Here is an 8,751-nt window from a genome sequence, read left to right as displayed (position 1 = left end):
GGTCACTCGTACAATAACCAACAAACACATTAGGTTACTATGTTTACAAAATTACAAGAGTTTACATGACTGACAAAATGATTTCTACGTGTTTGTTCGCAAATAACGATTCTTTAGAAAAAAAAACAAACACTACATCCGTTTCTCTCCTATATGTTGTTGGTTCATTAATATTCAACATATAATTACCATACTGAACAGAAATGCAAATTTTAAAAGTACTAATATCTATTAAGTTCAGGATTTCTTTGGTGTAAAATGTTACTAGTAACTAAAAAAGTAAGTACTAGTTCTAATTTTTCTTAACAAGAAAACTATATTTAAATAATAGTCACTATTGGAATAAGTACTAGCATCTAATAAATAAGAACTACTATCGAATAAATAAAAAGACACTAGTAAAAAGATACTAGTACCTAAATAATAAGCACTAGTAGCTAAAAAATAAACACTAATAGCTAATGATCAGTACTAATCAGTACTAGTACTTAATGGAAAAGATACTAGTATCTAAAAAAAAAAAGTACTAGTGGCACAAATATAGATAGTAGTCCAGCTTATAGATTAAATGTTAAACAGCTTGCCATAAGGCAACAGTGAGATGCAAGTCAACTACAAGTAAACTGAGGTAAGAAAGCAAAAATAATTACCAAAAGTCTTGTGACATAAAAATAATAAATAATTGAGGTTCCTTTACACAACTAGCTGTGTAAAGAAGCAATGGTGTATAAAAGCCTAAATGTTGCAGTTGCTGTGCAAAAGTGTGTATGCCGCCTCTGATCTATTTATCGACACCTGGATGCCACATTAGAAATGGTTCTGTGCCTCCTTTGCAGTATAAATTGGCATTGTAATACTGTTGACATTCAGTGGGATCAATCCAAATCTTAAGGCGTCTTTACACAGCTGAGTTACGGCTGATCTGTGTAAAGACGAAATGCTGCATAAATACCAGACTAAATTATGGCTGCTTTGACCTCAGTCCATAGTTTTTAAAGCGTACAGTCGTATCTATTCATCTACGTCTCCTCTGAGCAGCATTAATCAGTCTGAGTAAACACACCATCAGAAGCGCCTCAGTGCCACTTTTGTGTTAATAGAAAAACAATAAAGCATTTGAGTGTGTGGACTCATACAAGTGTTTGGTTTATTTCTCTCACTGCTGTTACATATTACGGTTGTTGCTATAATTTTTTGATAAAAGCATTAAAGACAGATCTTTTATTCTTTGACATGTCCAGAATAAGTTGAAGAATGTTCTTAAACAACAACATCCATTTCTCTACAAGACATGTTTGTCCTCCAACTCTTGAGCTTTACTTTTAACAAGGCTTTAAAAAACAACAACAACAACAACAACAACAACAACAACAGGAAGATGGATATGATTTACTATTACTCAGTTGTGTATGGCCATACGTCATTGAGTGGGTTTACATGTTCAACTGGCTGCTAATATATATATATATATATATATATATATATATATGTATATATATATATATATAGATGTGTTTGCACTTTGGAGCTTTCAGATTCAGGGCTGTGAATACAGTGACCTGCTGTGATGCAAAGCCCATTTGTATATATTGAGATTTTTTTTCCCTCTTTCACTGACATTTTTTTAACCAATATCAATCCTTATCATAAAAAAAAAAGATTGAATTTTAAACCTTTAAATGCCAGTGTATTTAAATTATATGGTTGTTTTTATGAAAATGTTCTAAATGTTAAGCAGATTTTTTTTAGACTATTACAGTCTTGGATTAATTAATGTTAAAAATGATGACATTAATATTGATGCACCTTTTTGTGCAGTGTGAGATTTTAAAAAAAGCTACAATTCATACACAAATGTTGTACACACATATAAACACATTCATACCACAACAGAAGAAGTGTGTGTTTGGTCTATGGGCCAACAATTTTTTGTATAACTAGAGTAAAATAGATTTAAAATAGAAAGAAAATTGGCAAAATATTCAAATGAAAAGCGCAAATTTCTGCGGTTTGCAAAATGATCAATAAAACACAAAAGGACAAAAGCATCCCTGAGGAGATGTAAGAGTCAACCCTGATATGTTTGATCCACATGGATTTCTGCGCTGTTTCTTTTTTTCTTTTTTTTTTTTTTTTGATATTGTATCTTATTTAGAGTCATGAACATTTTGTTTTTGCACAATATGCCGAGTGTCACTGGTTGCTTTATAAGGACTTTAACAAATGCACTAAATGTGTTATATCAAGGTGCAAACTATATCTGCTCACTAAATCACTACTGTCACTTACTCCATTTACATTTCTACCCTCTGTATACAATTACTGTTTCATATCAGTGTAGATGTCAGTGCTCACCGTACTCAGATTGATCAATCTGCAATATTATGACTCACTCACTGTACAGTCTTGTCTTATTAATTGTCTGTTTTCAACAGTCAATGACCATAAAGACCTTCAGTTCATGTCAGTTCAGTATCAGTCACTGGATGGCGCTGCTCTCACACTCATCGTGTTCTCTGGGTTTGGCAACACCTTTTCCAACTTTTCATATTCAAAACAGACTAGAATCTATTTTTATTCTAATGCTGATCCTTTTTGTAGACACTAGAATCTATTTGATTAGCTACTAGTGCTTTTTCTTTATGTACTAGTATCCTTTTCAAACATACTAGCACTTACTTATTAGGTACTAGGTCTTGTTTATTAGATACTAGCACTTACTCCAATAGTGACTAACAATTTAATTATACTTATTAGAAAAAAATATACAGCTGTATACATAAAATACATAAAATATATGATATGTATTTACATATTGAGAGACAGGCGACAATTGGAGAATGAATTACAGAAATGAATTACAGAACACCGGTAATAATTTCTGTGTTAGTCGTTTCAGCTGGAGATGGCATGATGAGAAAAAAAATGTTTGTTTTTTTTTTGTCTAGAAGTTCTAGTGCTGATCTGTAGATCTGTAGCGTCTGTCTGAGAGGAGAAATGCAGACAGGTTGAGACATTACCTGCCCATTTCTTCTTTTGAATTAAAAAAATACACTGTAAGTTACTGTAATTATAGCACTCATTGTACAGAAAGAGAGCAAAGAACATTTACATTATCAAAGACTTCAGTCCAACCAGAGTTCAAGCACTGTTCAGACAGAATGACAATGAAACAGAAGTCAAAGTGGAATTAAAAGAACTGGAATGCAATGCAATGACTGAAAGAAAATAAAATTTCGTGTGACATGAAAAAGCGCAGAAGTCACTTATCTACATGGTTAGATTCTTTTTACAGAACAGAATCCATTACATCTTACGCACCCAAAACTGGCAAATCTCACAGCCAAATTGCAATAGAAAATTTCTCAGATTAGTAATTTTATGACACCTACAGTAAATGTTATGTGGTATTATATGTTTTATGTTATCAGTTGGGGACACTATAAACGGCAATGATGTAGCCATCAAACTGAAGAAAAAAAAAGCAAATAGAGAGAAATTATTGTTAAATGAATGATAATGTGCGTTTGAGCAGGTATAGCTGAAGTACAAGCTTATGAGATATATTATATGAATGCTTGGCTAAAAAGATGTGTCTTTAAAGGGGTCATCAGATGCCCATTTTCCACAAGTTGATATGATTCTTTAAGGTCTTAATGAAAAGTCTCTCAAATATACTTTGATTAAAAATTCTCAATGGTTGTGTAAAACAACACCCTTTTTACCTTGACAAAATCAGTTCTGCAAAAATCATCTCATTCTAAGGGGTTGTTCCTTTAAATGTTAATGAGCTCTGCTGGCCCCGCCCCTCTCTTCTCTCTGTGGAGTGAGGAGCCTGTTTACTTTAGCTGCATTTAGCCATGTTTAGCTGCTAAACTTGTCTAACTAGATTCATTAAAAAAAACATTATACTCACTTCTGCTGTAAGTGAAGTTGGATCATGAAGAGTTGCTGATATGCATGTCTGTGTATCACGCAGACTTGAACTGATGTAGAATGCAATGTAGGTGTAAAACTTATCCAAGATGTAGGCTGCTCAATATTGGTCAGTCTTATGCAGAGCCTGATCTGATTGTGACAGCACTGATCTATATCAATTCTATATTATATATCAGTGGATAAAGGCCTATGGCACATCAGGTATACAAAATATGTTGTTTAACCATATAATATGAATTAAACATACTGTGTCTTGTTATATTAGGAAGAATATATTGTTTTTATGACAAATGTCATTATATTGAGAAAACATTGTTTTAACGAGATAGCATCTCATTACTACAAGAACATATCTTTTAAATGACATAATATATCATTATTAAGACTTAATTTTTGTAAAAATATATTGTGTGAAGCACTACACAAATGTTTGAGTTGAAATGTGAATGAACATTTCTTGGGCTGAATATCAAGTGTGGGGAATCTGTTGAGCAGTGGAAGTGCAGGGAGTTCTGGGTGTTTGTGAATGCATGTGAACACAGACACCGCTTAAATTATAACTCGTGAAAATCAAATCATTGTTCTTCAAGCTTTGTGTAGGTGTGTGTGTGTGTGTGTGTGTGTGTGTGTTTATGTGAATCTACAGTCATACCTGTCAGAGATTTGTTTTTACTGGAAACAAATCATACTACTTTGTGTAAGAATTTGCAAATGAAAAAAGAGTCATGGATGTTTTTATGAAGCTTTTATTAAGTTTTTTTTATTTGTTTTGCAAACAAATCATCAGGGAAAAATACATTTTAAGCTGGTGTTAATTTCAGAAGCACATATGAGAGACTTTATGTTTGTAAGTAATGCAAGTACAATCACAATCAACTTTGCAAAGTCATACTTTAGTATTAATTGTAATAAACACTGTAAATCATCTACCAGCTACAGTCTGTGCAACAATAATCCCAGTTTCCTTCATAATCTGTGTAGCACCACAGGTAATTATAGCCACGGTAGCCACAGGGGTGATGAGACCTGCAGGTTTGTCCATTCACAGCTGAGTAACAGTCATCAGAAATGCAGCACTGGTCATAATTGCCATCATCATCTGTGTAGCATCATGGCTTGTTTTTGCCATATTTGGCACAGGCATGGTTGATGTGGCAGTGCTGCCCATTTTTAGCCTTACTGCTCCTCAGCAGAGGGCTGCAGTAGTCCCACTTATAGCTAAAATAATAGGGACTGTAACTGGTCCAGCCCCAGTAGTAGTCGTCGTAATATGTAGCGCAGGGGAAATCATTCTTGCATCTCTCTCCATTAACTGTGATGAGCGAGTATGGAGGTGAGCACTCGATCAGCTTCTGGTCTGAGTAACACCTGTAGCCACTGATTTTCTCCATGTACAGGCAGGGAGTGGAGCAGCAGAGCTTGGTTTCCTTTCCTGTGTCGCATCGACAGCTGTAATCAGATTCAGAGACTCTTAAACAGAGTGATCCATCAGCTGCAGTCTTCTGATTTTCTGTTTTCAGCAAGCATTCAACAGCATCTGAGCTCACAGATACCTTAATTTTTCTGAGCACATCATGCATAAGTGATCTCATAAAATTTAGAAAAAGAATTTCTTCATCAATCTTCAGGTCCTCTGCTACATTGTAGCAAGTGCCTGTGCTGCCAAATTCTATCTTGGCCTGAACCTCAGCTAATTTAGTCTTGATACCAAAACAATCATCAGCAAAAATGTTAATCGGCTGATTGGTCCTAAAGTGTGACATCAGCTCATTGTTAAGCCGTGAGACACTCATCAGGCGTATGTCAGGCTCTTCCTGCTGGTTTGTCCCAATGTAGCCGAAGGAATGGGACTTTGTGTCGTCAGTGTGGTGTTTATAACAGACAGCCGTCCAGATGTGAGAGGGCACCGTCACTCTTTTAGAGTCTTCGGAGGTTCCCCTGTCTGGTATCCGTACATTGGGATCAGGTACTGTACCCGTGACAATGAAAGCTGTTGCAAAATAAGCATCCCTGGCAAGATTATTTATTAAATAAGTCCTCAGCTTGGTCTCACATCTATTCCAGTGACCTTGGTTGAATCGCTCTTTCATGGGTGCAGCGTTGGTCAGCGTGAACGTTGCATTACGACCTTCACCGCATTGGAAACTGCTGGGGTTCAGGTGTCCACGATCATATCCGGTTTTGCTGTAGTCGCTGCTGATAGCTTGATTTCCTTTATAAACGCTTAGAATATTTTGATTCTCATGGACCATATAATCAATTTGGGAAATCTGCAGAAGAAATATTGTTATATGGTCATTTGATGTTTTATCACTTGTAAGAAAAGACTTTTGCTGACATTTTTAAAACCTTTCTAAATGTATGTATCATCATTTACGTCAAATCTGTAAATTTTATCAATACATTCAGTTAGAATAAATAGACACTGTATGGCTGTCACCATTTAAGCGAAATCATTAGCAACAAAATCCATCTTTCCACTGCAGAGAAAACAATGAAGCTGCATTGAAAGTGCCATTTAGATGTATTTACTCAGACTGTTTCATGAAGATAAGAGGTTCCATAAATGCATTTACACAGTAAAATTGCAAATACATAAAAAATGTTATAAGATCAATGTTTTACTTTTTTAACATATAAATCTGAAAAATGCAATACCATTAAATATGAAACCACACCACCAATAGGTGGCAGTAAGTCACTGTCTTAATGAGTGAGTCACTGATTTAACCATAGACGGATTCAACCAGTTCATTAAATCAGCTAGTTCATTGAATGAAGGACTGTCCTTATGAATGGATGACTGAAGCATTGACTCACTGGAATCATTAAAAAATGCTGAATCATTCAGTAATTAAACACAGCTGTGTGTTGCTCAGAGATGTGCGACTGATCTGCTGTGGCTTTGCTTAGAGCTATTTTCATTATTTTAGCAAAAATGGTCAATAATGTGTTTAAAATGTCAGTTATTATTAACTACTAGTTTATTGAACTACTGTTGTATAAAATCAGTGTCACATTTGCAATCGTGCTGGTGCTTGGTTGTGTGATGTTGCTTACCTATATCATATGTAATATACAATATTTATGTTTTTTTTCTACTAGCTTGTACATGTTTGTTTCTTTGTGTGTGCTGTTGTGCTTAGGTGTGATTTTTCCGATAGTCACATAGAATGCCTGAGCCTCAAATGAAGCAACCTTGATACTGTCGATTACCAGTCACCATTTAAAACTGAAAGTAATAAAATCAGAACCACTCTCATCAACGTTTTGGTGTTGAGCTAGTTATTCGGGTTACTTGAAAGGCAAGTAAAATTCTCTTTCACTTGCCCTTTCACAAAATCCACTTTTCCCAAACAAGCGTTAATGTCGAGCCCTGGGTATAAGAATGTTCAATGAAGTTAATTAATTTTTTTTTTTTTTTTTTTTTTTAAATGTATTTGTATTTTAAAGACCAATAATTGAATTACCTGAACTGTTTCTTATAGAATGCAGAGCTTTAACTGCTACACTGTAAAAAAAAAAATAGAAAGTTGAGTTAACTTTGGAATTTAAGGTAACCAGCTGCAAAACTTTTTTGAGTTTACTGAACTTCAAGAACTAAGTTGTGCCAATCAAGTTTTGCAGCCAGTTGCTTTAATATTTTAAGCCACCTCAACTGTTTGTTTTTTACCATTTAAATGTATAACTTTAAATCTTATATCCAGATTCTAAGCCACACAATATGCTCCTCACATTATTTAAGAATACACGCAGTATGAACAATACTGTAAAAACAACACAAAGAAGATTTTGTTGTAATTACAGAAAGTATTTATTGGCAAAATGACACCTTCAAAAGGAACACAGTTTGGTATGCAGTTTTACTCCACTCTTTCCATTAACAGTTTTACTAGGATTTAAAAAAAAAAACAAAAAAAAAACTTGTTAACTACATTAATTACAATCGACATGCAACAAAATTTACAACAAAAATGCTCCTCAATTATTTTTAAGTGGCAGAAAAATGTAACAAACAAAAAATATTAAAATTCTGCAGCAATAAGCAAAGTCTTAAATCAACAGTCACAACAAACCTTGTATATAATTTAAAGGAAGCTATCAAATCCATAATGCAACAAACATGCTGGAACAATAAGCTAAATATTTCAACTACTAACACAACAAAGCAATAATTTAACCAAAATTTTTCAGAAAATTCTGTCATCATTTACTCACTCCCATGTTGTTCTAAACCCTTGTTCATACTCAGAACACAAATTAAGATATTTTAATGGAATTTTTCTGTCCTTGTATTTAAAGGCTATTCACACTTCAAAGCTAAATAAAGAGATCATAATAAAATAAATATATAATAAGTGAATTGAGCAGTTTCAGTCTTCTGAAGATACGCAATTGTAGGGATGTATGAATTAGAGTTTAGATAATTTTAGGGTTTAATATTAGTATTATTTTTTAATATTATCTATTAATATTATAAATATTGTTTTTGTTTTTCTTATAAAGTCTTGTACGCCTGCTAAGCCACAGGAAAATGTTTCTTTAATTTAGTTATATACACTTCATTAACTTTATTTATTCCATCTTTGGAACTTACAGTCTGTTATACCACTTTTTCCTGTGCTTTTCAGTCAATTTCTTGCCTTTCCGCCCTTATGAACAGCAAATTTTCATACACGATAAAAGATATTTTGTGGTTTCTCAGTTTGACCGATTTGAGCATCCATAAACAACGCAAAACATAGGCATTTTTGAGCTTCTGCTTGTGATTCCTATGGAGAAATATCACTTCCTGCCCTCCAGCTGCATTTC

General features: G+C 33.9%; 1 pseudogene; it reads right to left on the bottom strand.

Annotated features, from left to right (window-relative positions):
• Nucleotides 1–4,865: 4,865 nt before the first annotated feature.
• On the bottom strand, nt 4,866–8,163 carry LOC127156520 (uncharacterized; annotated as a pseudogene).
• Nucleotides 8,164–8,751: the final 588 nt, after the last annotated feature.

Source organism: Labeo rohita, chromosome 25 (genome assembly GCF_022985175.1).
Source record: "Labeo rohita strain BAU-BD-2019 chromosome 25, IGBB_LRoh.1.0, whole genome shotgun sequence".
NCBI classification, from domain to species: domain Eukaryota; kingdom Metazoa; phylum Chordata; class Actinopteri; order Cypriniformes; family Cyprinidae; genus Labeo; species Labeo rohita.
This window is presented reverse-complemented; position numbering and strand designations above follow the sequence as displayed.